This window comes from Carlito syrichta, unplaced genomic scaffold (genome assembly GCF_000164805.1).
Source record: "Carlito syrichta isolate Samal-C Ts95f unplaced genomic scaffold, Tarsius_syrichta-2.0.1 Scaffold312174, whole genome shotgun sequence".
NCBI classification, from domain to species: domain Eukaryota; kingdom Metazoa; phylum Chordata; class Mammalia; order Primates; family Tarsiidae; genus Carlito; species Carlito syrichta.
In genome coordinates this window covers 384,906-396,005 of record NW_007256270.1, presented here as the reverse complement: position 1 = coordinate 396,005, position 11,100 = coordinate 384,906, and positions in this window count along the sequence as shown.

Here is an 11,100-nt window from a genome sequence, read left to right as displayed (position 1 = left end):
AGTTTGCCACAGTTGATGCTTGGAACTTCCCACCCACCTACCTCTGTCACCATCTCTCTCTTTTCGGACATTCTGTGTGCCTTGTTCTAATGTATTTTATTTCCTTAGACAGTGAAGTTCTGTCCTATTTGAAAAGGTCATTGTTGCTCCCATGTGTGGCCCACCCAGCTTTTAAAATCCTAGGGGCAGGGCGTATGCACACATAAGAGCAGCCCGTGGTATGTGCAGCTCCAAACCGTGATAATTTTGGTTAAAATTTGCTTGTGACATGGAGGAAGAGAGGCTTAAAAAAAAAGGTTAATATGCACATGTGGTACACAATTCATACTGAGTATTTTTATCAAAAAGTATTTTATATAAAAGGAGAGTCTCTTCTTATCTTGCCTTCAAGTCGCCCCGTTTTTCTTCTGAGAAGAAGACAACTTGGGTTTCTTCCAGAAATATCCTACGTATACATATGTATTAATATATGTCTATCCTATGCATCTCAACCCTGTCATACCCTTTTTGTCCAAACACAGATGGCAGCATACTATACATGCTATTCTGCATCTTGTTTTTTTCACTAACAATAAATTGGATATTGATCTCTAGTGGTTCAGAAAGCACATCTTCATTCTTCATATGACCTCATAGATTCCACTGAGAGATGTATATGGTATGTATGGTGAGGATATATTCCTATTATAAACATTCACACGATTAATATCCTTCTATGATACTTTCAATATTATTGATATCTGACCAACAAATATTTAGAATATGTTTATTTATTTATTTATTTTTTGAGTTGGAGTTTCACTCTGTCACCCAGGGTGTAGTGCAGTGGCCGCTCCTGGCCACAACAGCCTCAACCCACTGGGCTCCGGCGATCCTTCCGCCTCAGCCTTCTGAGTAGCCGGAATTACAAATGCATGCTACCATGCCCGGCTGATTTTTGATTTATTGTAGAGATGAGGCCTCGCCAAGTTGCCCAAGCGGGTCTCGACCCCGCGGGCTCAGGCAATCCACTTGCCTCAGCCTCCCAAGGGCGCGGGATTACCTGCTGAGCCACCGAGCCCGGCTAGAATATGTTTATTTTTATCAGTATTGCCAAAATACCCTCTGTCGTGACTGTACCCACTTACACATCAACAAACAACATAGTAGGTTAAACCATATGAAATTGCCACTTTTGCAGGTCAGAAAAGTCAAATGTTGGCAATCTCATATAGCTCATTACAATATGAGAGTGCTTTACACCCTCGCCAACATGATGACTGTCAAATATTTACCAATTTTATAGGTAAATGTGCTTTTCCTTACATTGTAATTTGCATTTATTTTATTAGAAATAAAGGTGAATATCTTTTCAGTGTATAATGGCTTTGTATTTCTCTGTGAATTGGTCAAATTCTTTGCCAACTTTAGGCATTTTAAAATATAATTTTTGCTTTAAATTTAATATCAAGAAAATTGAAATCATCTGTCATATGCAAATACTGTGCTAATTTTATTCCTCACCCTGGATGGAAAGGGAAGTCAGTGGGAAACAGGAGCTGTTCACAAGGCTGTATCTGGCCAGCCTGTACCCAGCTCATATTTGGAGGGTTGTTCAGGTGCCTGTGATCCCAGCAACTTCCCAGAAGGTTTTCTTTTTTTTAATTTTTATTTACAATTCAGGGTCCCAAGGGCTTTAACCACCTGAACTCATACCTGGTCAGGGCGGCAGCCAAACCCATGCTTCCAGCTTTCCTTCCTGAGCCTAATACTGGCCTGTATGGTCTTTTTAGGCTGTGTCCAGCTTTGGGGGACTTGGCACCTCCTCAGTACAGAGCTACTGGTGCCTGTGTGGAGTATAGCCCTGCTAGCCTGCCCTCCTGCCTACACACCGCCTCTCCCTGCCTCCAGGAGACTTGCCCACTCATTCCTGGGGTCCCCAGTGAGTAACTGGGCTGGTGCCAGGCAGAGAGTGTCATTGGGGGGGCCTGAGGTGGGTGATCGTCTAAGGTGCACCTGTTGGGCCAGGGTGGGAACAGTCACTGTTCAATTCTTAAAGTCCAGAAATGGCCTCATCTAGCAGATAGAGGGAATGGCATCGTGACAGCATTGGCTGGGGCTTGAAGAGAATTGCTTGTGGTTTATTCACTGAGATTCAGAGAATGCAGGTAAAGGAGTTGCCTCTTCCTTTACGGGGAAGTCTCTAATCCATAATGGAACTGAAATGCTTGAGCTCAATAGCTTAGGATGTGTTTCACTCTCCTTTTCCCCTTTCATTTTCTTTGCATTTTCTAAATTCTTTTTTTTTTTTAAGCCCTATACAGCATGGTACACTGAAATACCTTAGCCTGGTATAAAATATGTCCTTGTCTGAGACCTACTTGATGTTCTAGATCTCAGTAAGACTATCAACTATTAGACAGAAGTTCTCAGCCCTGGCTGCATGTTAGAATCGATGTGGAGCTTTGAAAGAAAATCCCATGTCCAGGCTGTCTCCTAGATCAATCAGTTTCTGGGATGGGTTTCTGTAAAGCTCCCCAGGAGATTTACAGCCAAAGTGGAGAACCACTGAGTATATTTCCTTGTAAAAATTGGTAATGACACATTCTATCTTTACTTGTACAAATCCTCCTAGTGTATAGGACCTAAATGCTCAGCTCTGCAGTCAGGCTGAGCTGGCCTTGAATCGAAACTTTGCCTCCTTCTACCTGTACTCCCTGGGTTTAACTTCTCTGACCTCAACACTTATCAGGAATAATAGTACTCCTGCCTCAAAGGGTGGATGGATGTTAGGATTATATAAACTAAGGCATGCAGAGCACTTGCTACAGTGCCTGTCACATAATAAATAGCCACTAAATGAAGCAGGAAGAAATGGTTGGCATGAGTTATTCTTTAAGACTGCCAGACTCGGTGGCTCAGCCTGTAATCCCGTGCCTTTGGGAGGCTGAGGTGAATGGATTGCCTGAGCCCGCGGGTTCGAGACCCGCCTGGGCAGCAAGACCTCATCTCTACAATAAATCAAAAAAAAATCAGCCGGGCGTGGTAGCGCATGCTTGTAGTTCCAGCTACTCGGAAGTCTGAGGCGGAAGGATCGCTGGAGCCCAGCAGGTCGAGGCTGCGGTGGCCGGGAGCGGCCGCTGCACTCCAGTCTGGGCGACAGAGTGAGACTCCAACTCAAAAAAAAAAAAAAAAAAAAAATGCTAATAGAGACACCAAAGACAAAGAGATAGACAAAGAGAGAGCCTCAGAGAAGCTATCTGAGGTAGACGCAACAAAGAATTAGTATTCAGAATACATAAATAAAAGGACAACCCAATAGAAAAATGAACAAAGAACATGAGCGGGCAACCCACACGGGGACAAAGTAAACAAAAAAATGTTTGATATTCAACCTCACTAGTAATAAGGGGAATGAAACCAACAAAATAACAAATGAAACCAACAAAATAACATTCACGTCTTCCAGGTTATTCAAAGTACAACTTTAGCAATTTAAAAGAATAAGGTAGGTGGCTCATACCTGTAGTCCCAGCACTTTGGGAGGCAGAGGCAAGAGGATTGCCTGAGTCCAGGAGTTTGAAACCATCCTGACCAATTTGGCAAGATAAACCAAATAAATCCCAGCTACTTGGAAGGCTGAGGCAGAAGAATCATATGAGCCCAACAGGTTGAGGCTACAGTAGCCACGAGCATGCCTCTGTACTCCAGCCTGGGTGACAGAGTAAGACTTCTACTCAAAAAATAAATAAATAAAAATAAACTAGATACACTAGAATCCGCATGTATCAACATAGGTAGATCCCCAAAATGTCCTATTGAGGAGAAAAACAAGTGTCAGGAAGATATCATTTAGATACAGAAATTACCACTGAAGTACATTTTTATTTACAAAATACTAGTTATCAAATATGTGGTAAGAAATACCAAAATATGGCTTTTAGGCCATTTAAAACCTTTCTTTCCTAGTAATGTCATATTGATTTTCCATTAGCAAGAAATTGGAAGTAAACATGTTAAAGGTTCTCCTTTGCTAATTCCAAGTGTTTATACTGTGTTTGTCAATGTTAATTTTTTGTAGCTTTAATTTTTTGTATCCAAAGTTAAGAGGAGAAAGAGAGAGAGAGAGACTGATTAATACTAGGGAAGTTGAGAGGATTGTCCAGGAGCTCAGATGGTTGAGGTTTACAATATTTGGGGGCTCAGGACCTGAGGCCGGGGTTGAGTGGGTTCCTGTGGCTGACTTTCCCCAAGGTGGTCTCACATCTGTATTTGGATTTGCATCCTGATTTATCTGCCACTGGTTCCGAGACACACAGCAAGAGTCTCCCTCCTCTTTCTCTTGAGGACCTATATCTTTCATATCAAAACTCTCTATCCTCAGTTTCTGATAGACTTGCCACTTGTCCCTAGTGTCAAACTGTCATCCCTGTAGCAAATACCACTACTGATGAAGACCAAACCCAGGACCAGGTCAGCACCCTGTGGGAAACAGCTAAAACCACAGTTGGATAGACATCTTTATTTCATAGCATTAACCTGCCCAGGCACAAACCACATAACTCCACAAAGATCTTGCTGAATCAAGATGTTAACTGCAAACAAAGGTGTGATAAAAAGCCCTCCATTGAGAATCAGGCATTTTCATCCTGTCTTCTCAGCCTCCATAGGGAGAAAAAAATGAATACTTTACACAGCTATTTCATAAAATGTTATGTTAAATGAACAACAAATTACTTTTTCTTTTACTAGCTTTTAATGCTAATAGTGCCATTTATTCCTGACCTTCAGAAATATAAGATATTTTAAATGACAACATAAAGAGAGTTCTTGTTTGAAAACTCAAGCTACTTTAGACTGCATATTATTACTTATAAGTATAGCGTGTGCCAATATCACTCATTTCAGCATCCCATTTATATCTAACTGGTATATATTTCAGTTGACATTTATTGTTCTCCTGCATACGTGTCAAATTCCTTAATGCTGACTCTGACAAAGGCATAGCGCTTGGTATATATAAATTACATTTGCTACCATATAATCAGTGTTATCTATTAGAATGCTATTTGTGACAAATCATGTTCAAAATAAAAATTGAATTGATTTTTCTGTTATTTTAATATTGTGCCGCTCACAGCAAGCTTTTGATTGAATCTTAAACACTTTAATGCTCTATTTTTGTCTGAGGCAGATCAGAAATGGAGTTTGTACTATTCACAAAGCTAAAACAATTTGTAAAACTACAAAATCAAATTTCAAAAAGCATCTTTATTTTTAAACCAAGGGAATAAATTTGGTAAAGCTATCGTTACAGGGTATACAACTTAATGATGACAGCCACGCATGCACATTTAATTTTTATGCATCCATTTTCATCTAAATTAGATTTTAACTTTAATGCAGTGTATGAAAAGCCTCTACAAGGCCTTTGTTTCTACCTTTTCTCTCAAGCAATTGCAGGCTTTCTCCCAGCTGATATGAACTCCACATCATACTCTGTATTCCCTCCCAATTGGCAGTGGGATTTTCAATTCCCATTCTCCCTGTTCTGGCTTGAGAGGATTCTGCTTCTGAGACCCTCCAAGTGAGTGTCTCTCAAGGAGTCCCTGCTTGACCCGTATTGTTTACAAAATAAATCACTGACAACCAGATACCAGCTAGCACCATCCTTGTGCATTAATTTGTGGTTTAGAGCATAGGTCACTGAATTAAGGTCCATGGGCCACCTGTTTTGGTATGACCCTCCAGCTATAAATGGCTTTTGCATTTTTGTAATGTTTCTTAAAAATTCAAGAGATAAATAATATTTTGTGATACATGGAAATTATATGAAATTAAAATAAGTGTCTACAAAGTTTTTTTGGAACACAGCCACAGCCATTTATGTATTGTCTATAGCTGCTTTCTGGCTAAATTAGCAGAATTAGTAGTTGTGCCAGAGACTATGTGGCCCATAAAGCCTAAAATATTTACTAACTGGTCTTTTATAGAAAAAATGTTCAACCTCTGGCTTAGAAGGAAAGGCCTTAGTAATTTATGTCCTGTTAAAAGGGTTGGTACCTTCAGGCAGGACACTGAGGCAACACTCAGATGAAATGCTGCATTCATGACAACAAATCTAGTAGAATTATTTTTTGGACACACTAGTTAAAAGATCCTCAAAGTGTTCATAAGTCGATAAAATGAGGGGGAAAAACAACAACCAAGGGAAACAAAACAACCCCAACCTTCGCAGAGGTACAGATGTGATAAGTATATACATGAATTATACAATTATCAGAAATGTCCTTAGACAAATAGATTAAAAAACATTTTAAAATGCTTGCAGAAATTGGGTTGAGTTTAAGCAAATGGAAATAGTTTAAGGCAAATTGTCATTGGGCAAGTGGTCAGTTATAGCTGATGGACTCCAGGCCCTAGATTGTGGAGGGCAGAGAGGCCCCCAGACAAGCAGAGGGGCCCGGTGTGAACGTCAGGAGAGTGTTCATCAGAAATGAGCTCTAAAGGATGTTGGCCTGGGTGCCCAGCTCCCCTAGACCACAGAATACTTGGTCCTTCTTCCAGATGGTGCCACAGGCTAGACAGAAAAGTCAAGGAGCAAGCTCCCTCTCAGCCTTTGGAGAATCCAGACAAATCCAGTTTGAATCAAAAAATGGATGGAGGCTGATATACTCCATTCTTCACTCCCCAACCCCTACCTGTCCCATCAGCCAAAAATAGGATCCTATCAAGGAAAGAGCGGATGGATGGGGCTCTGTCTCAACCTCACCTAATGATAGCTTACACTCGTGGAGTGCTCACTAGGCCAGGCACCAGAAGAAACTATGGATATTTTCAGGAGACATAATTTGCTTAAACCCAGACGTCTCCTGGGAAAGGAGTCAAGACCCTGACTCTTGAAACTGATGGGGTGGGACAGGCCACCGATGAGCAAGTCCTAAGAGCAGGGCAGGGTTAGAAGGGTGTCCAGTCTTCATCCTTAATTGAACTTTTCAGCCTTTGCCTTTGTTGTAGTTGCCTTCTAGTGCTTTTAGCTGGGGTTAACAGGAACAAAAGGCCTGCATTTTTAAGGCCTGCAAAACTTCATGCTAAGCCTTTTGTGTATGTGATCTCATTTAATACTCCAAAATAACCTCATGAGGAAGGCATTATTATCATTTATAACTGATAAAACTGAGGCTTGGAGCAATGAAGTTTCCTGCTCAAGATCACTTAGCAGTTATGCAGCACAAATAAGTGTGAGGACCCCAAAGCCCAGCTCACAGCACTCTCAACCCCAGTACATTGGCTCTATTACATTCATTATATTTTGTATTCCTCTTGTTTATCCCCTCATCTATTTTCTTTCCGAATTGGTTCAATGTTGAAACCATGACTCATTTACAAGTAGTTCAAGTTACTGTGACAATGGCCACTGAAGAGATCCACAAGACATGGCAGCATGGCATGCAGGATAGGTGTGCAGGCCTCGGCCTCAGACTACCTGGGTTCAATTTTCTGGCTCTGTCATTTGTCTGTGTGACCCTGAACAAATTGTTTAACTTCTGTGTGCCTCAGTGTCCCCATCTGTACAGTGGAAAATTATTATACGGATTAAATAAGCTATTCCAGGTTAAAGGTTTTACGCTCAGCAAGAACTCTATGTTCCTTAGCTGCTGTGGTACTGTTTTTGTTGTCAGTTAATCACACCTCTTCTACCTGCCTCACAGGGTGGAATCCCAGAAAGAAAAATGCTGTGGTGCACAGAACGCTTTGTTAGGAGCCAGGAATTTTGAGCTCTGAATCCTATTCTGCCTATAACTCACTGTGTGGGCTCAGAGACTTCACCTCCTTACCCCCAGCCCATTTCAACTACAGCAATTTTTCCATGTTCCTTTATGGTAAATGTAACTGATAATAACAATATTTACTGAGCATAGGTGGGCCAGATTTATTTGCCTGATCTCTTAATGTTTGTAGGCACACTACTGGGTAAACTTTTTTGTTATCTTCATTTTACAAAGTAGGAATTTGATGCTAAGAAGGGTTAAGGAAGGTGTCCAGAAAAAAGCCAAGTTGAGATATGAACTCCTGTCCTTGCACTTCACAGCTATGCTTGAGCGAAGTTATGTTAAAGTCGTGATGGATCCTGTTTAGGGCCAGCTAGTCACCACTCTGGGACAGGGAGTAGGGACAGAGAACCCCAGCATTCCTTCCCAACACTGGTGTCAGACAGAACTGTCCATTCTTGAACAGAAGAGAAATAAGTGACCTCAAAAGAGCACTTTATTGCCTTGGAGGTCAAACTACCCCAACAAAAGACCCAGTTGACCCAGGGAATTTTGTCTCATCAGGTAACAGGAATTGTTTTTAGTGGGAAGAATGAGCTCATTATGGATGCAGCTTGTGCTAATAATGATAATTTGCCAAGCAGTAAAATCACCTCTCTACCTCCCTCGCCAACAGACGACACTCCAGAAATTATAGGCTAGAGAGAAACAGAAAGGATAAAGATTAAGGAAGAGAATTGCAATGCAGAACTGCTTAAACAAAAGGAGTTGAAATTTGAACATTGAACTTGGTGATCTTAATCATGAATTGCAGAAGAATAATATACTATTAAAGAATTTTTTAAAATTGCCTTTATAATTTTGTTACTCTGTCACCAGGCCCTTTTTTATTTTGTTTTTGTTTCAGTTTAACAGCTTAAGTCATTTCTTAAAAGTTGATGCAAAATGAATTAGTCAATGGCTTAAATATTGATGCACAGTGCAATCCCATGGATGACAATAGGATGAGGGCAGTTGCAAGAAGTCATTTCAGTCCTAGCACCCCCTTAATCTTATGGGCAAACACCCCAATAACATTGAGTTCTGGGCAACCATCTGCAAATTCTGCAGGTTTGAGAGAGGGGCCAGGCAGACATGCATTCCGTGTTGCTCATCCTGACGCCAGAGGAGATGCAGCACACCCCCCACAGGGGTGAGATGTTTCTCCCTGTTTCTTTCTGGAATTGTGGGGTCACTCATCCAGGGTTTTAGGAGCACTAGAGAAAATCCCAACTATTCACCGAGCTTTGCCTCATCCCTTTGAAGAGAATGCCAGCCACCTTCTATTGAGCTGTGGCCTTTTTTCTTAAAACATATAATTTCTAAACTATTAAAATATTTTTTAACCAATTCAAATAAGAACTTTTTTAAATGATGTTTTTTTCCTGATTATGAAAGCAATACTTACTGGCTATAGAAAACTGGAAAAAATACAAACAAGAAAATACAAATGACCAATTGCACCATCTTCTAAATGACCAGTGCTAGCATTATAGGTTAGCGGCCCCATTTTTTAAAACAAAAAAACAGAATTATAGTGTGTGTGTGTTTGTGTGTACATGTGATAAACGTTTGGTGCTATTGTACAGTTTTTTGGCCTGACTTTTTCATGTAATGTATCCTATTTTTCTACAACAGTATTCTTCCAACATGTCATTTTTTAATAATGAGATGTACCATAATCCTAAATCCTGTGAGAGGGAATTATTGTTTGGTTTTGTATGACAATTAACCTCCACACACATCCCTGGTTGTTTTTCTGGACAAGGTTCTTAATCATTTCTGTACTGGGAACCCTTTGGCCATCTGGTGAAAACTCAGAATAATGTTTTCGAATACATAAAGTAAAATGCCTAAGATTACAAAGGAAACCAAACTGAAATTAAAATACTAAAAAGAACAAATTTATGAAATAGCCATTTAAGTGTTCATTTATTTATTGAAGAACAATATGTTAGAGAGTAGATATAAGGGCTCTAATGACCATGGTAATTATAAAATAGTGATGAACTTGAACATGATTTCAGCTGTTTGCAGCACCTGTCATGTGATATAGAGAGATCTGTGACTGCTAGCAGGCTAAAGTGACAGGTTCTGCTATGATTCATGGCTTAAATTCAGAAATGAAGGACATGCTAAATTTTGCTTGGAGGCTAGTGAAAACAAACGTGTAACTTTTTTTCATCAGAGTTCTCCAGTCTCCTGATTTCTACCCATGGAAGCTTAGGAGTCTAGAGAGCCCAGGTAAAAATTCTTGCCTTGGGAAAAATTCCAGGAGTAGCTCCTTGCCTCTTTTGGCTTTGTACATTTTTTAGCCTTCGGATTTCAATGGCCTTGTTGTCCCAGGAGTTATTTTTTAAATTCTCCCGAGTGCTGATGGCTGCCAAGGGAGGTCAGAGTGTCTTTCAGGGCCAAGAGGATATTATCCAGTGTAACAGGGTTAAACTGTGTCCCCTGAAAAAAGACATGTTAAAGTATTGGTCTCCACTACCTCAGTATGTGACTTATTTGGAAATATGGTCATTGCATGTGTGATTAGTTAAAATGAAGTCTCAGTGGAATAGAATGGGCTCCAAATCCAAACTGAGTGGTGTCCTTCTTGTAAGAGAATGGTTGTGTGAAAACACACACAGGGAGACTGGAATTATGCAGTAATAAATGTCAAAACTGATGCAAATCATCACCAGCTAAGAAGAAGCAAGGAAGATGTGGCCTTGCTAACACCCAAGTCTTGGACTTACAGCGTCCAGAACTGTGAGGCAACGAGTTTATGTTGTCTTAAGTCACACAGTTTGTGATACTTCGTTACGGCAGCCCCAGCGAACTAATAATGCTGGTGGCTGTCAGCCAGGCTCTCCTGCAGACTAAGATTCCCAAAAGCAAGGCTGGAGTAGGTGTGGCAACTGCACCAGTGCTGGGGACATGCCACACCAGGACCCAGTTTGGCAGATGAGAATCAACTGGTTAGAGGGCTGGGCTAGGTCTTCAATGAAGAACCTGGTTGCACAATGTTACCTAGAAGTCACTGGGGGCAGGGGTTACGAGTAGATGGTCTCACCCTGGCTTAAGGTCAATATAACCAGGAAAAAAACTTGCACAAAAACATTTAGCATGCTAAGAAGTGTCCCCTTTCTTCCCACATGACCCTAAACTGTCTTTATCATTAATGACACATTAATGCCAACTGCTCATGATACAGGCACCAGTTAAAGAATTCTTGTTATTAAATATCCTTATTGTCCATTCGGATGTGGATAGGGGACTGATTCTGATGCCAGAATGGCAGATTTTTGAGTCCCCCTTAAGTTCA